Below are 1,702 nucleotides of genomic sequence, written 5' to 3'. Positions count from 1 at the left end.
AATAGACGCGGTATTTCATAAGAGCTATGCTGTGACAGCTCGTTTTTTTTCCTTTCTGAAGCATCATGTAATGTTTTGGTGTTCTTGGTATGTGAAATTTCTTAGGAAAAAGTGGCAATGACTTCATAAAGTGCTGTCAAATTTGTAAGGGGAAAGCCTTGTTTTAACATCTCTTAGCTCTGGTAATTCTAGGTGTTACAAGGAGCAAGAGCTCTATACAAGGTGGGAGTCGCTGTTTCTTTTGTTGCAGCATTTTAACTGTAGAGCTGAAGTTTGAGCTAAGTGCTTATCGTGGTACAGAACGAAGCACAGCAGGCTCCAGGCTAAGGCATTCCTGCTGTGACAGGGAACAACCCACCTCCTGCTCTGACCTCCATGGGACCTAAGTGGATTTATTCCTGTGTTTAAAGTTAGCATATGCTTCAGCATCTCACTGAGCCACAGCCTTGGTGACAAGCAATTCAAGATTAGCTGCATCATCGGGGCGATCACTCGAAGCCGAGGGTGAATAATGTCATTTCACTCAGGATATCCAAACTGCTACTATGCAAGGTGCTGGCAGGGTGTGGAGGTAACTGGGAAGGATGGAAGTGAGGTCTTTCCAATACTGTACACTGTATTTCCCAATAATGCAGTATGCTCTGATATTCCAGGTGGGGTAACACTTTTTTTTCTAGTATACAACTGTGACAGTCACTACTTCAGCTGTTGTATTTTTTGCTTTGTTTTGTGCGTATGTAAAAATTAAGTTGGTACAGTTACGAAGCCTATGATGTACAGATTTATTACATCACTAAAAAGTGTATGGATTTTTAAAAGAAACGCTATCGCTGTACATACAAATAAATGCCAGTTATCTCTGTGCTGTGTGCTGTCCTGCATCCCTAGCCAGCCAACCTGGGCAGCTTTCTGCTCAGCTTCACCGGTGTGGCCCCGTTTGCCCACGCTTACACACCCGTTTATTTCACGTTCCTGAAGTGCTTAGCTGAAATTCCCTACTGGTCTCCCAACAAGCTTTCTTCGTTTCATCTCCTGCTCTCCTCTTGAGTGTTTGTTTTAATTTCTGCCATGTGAGCAGAACCACAGAATCATTAAGGCTGGAAAAGATCCAGTCCAACCATCAGCCCACCACGTCCACTAACCACGTTTCGACTCCCCTCGCTCCTCGCTGACTTCTGGTGACTCGCTTCTGAAAAGAAGGGGCTCCCCGGAAGCCCCGAAGCCCGCTTTCCATTCTCTTCGAGTTTCCAGGTTACCGTCACAGCTCAGACCAGCCCTCGCGAGGCTCCGCGGGCCGGGCAGGCCGCGCTCCTTACCTGAGCCTGGCCCCCGCCCCGTGGCCGTTCCCGGCGCGGCGGGCAGGGCCGGGCTGCGGAAGCGCCGAGCTCTGTGGCAGCGGCTGCTCGCAGGAGCGGGCCTCGCGCGCGCCCTGACGGATTCCCCTCAGGGTCAACGTCCGCGCGCCGCCCCGTCCCGCTAACGGCAGCCGCCGGCGCTCCCCGCGGCAGAGGACTACGATTCCCAGCACGCTCCGCGGCCGGCGCGGCTTCCGCTGGCGCGTGGTTTCCGGAGCGGATCGGAACCCGGAGTCCGGATCCGATCCGGCTCGGGCCATTCCCAGGGCAGGTAACGCCGGCTCCCCGCGCCTCCCCCCGCGCCCGCACCCCGTCCCCGCGGATCTCCCCCTCGGCGCTCCGCTCCC

General features: G+C 53.5%; 1 protein-coding gene across 5 annotated transcripts in view; it reads left to right on the top strand.

Moving 5' to 3' along the window:
- Window positions 1,541-1,702, top strand: part of PRDM15 (PR/SET domain 15) — a 34,241-nt gene continuing 34,079 nt past the window's right edge. For all 5 annotated transcript variants that reach the window (XM_021406154.1, XM_021406120.1, XM_021406173.1 and 2 more), the window contains exon 1: window positions 1,541-1,626. The gene's annotated coding sequence lies outside the window, so the exon portion shown is untranslated. The remainder of the gene's footprint in view (window positions 1,627-1,702) is intronic.

Source organism: Numida meleagris, chromosome 1 (genome assembly GCF_002078875.1).
Source record: "Numida meleagris isolate 19003 breed g44 Domestic line chromosome 1, NumMel1.0, whole genome shotgun sequence".
In the NCBI taxonomy this organism is placed as follows: Eukaryota; Metazoa; Chordata; class Aves; order Galliformes; family Numididae; genus Numida; species Numida meleagris.
This window is presented reverse-complemented; position numbering and strand designations above follow the sequence as displayed.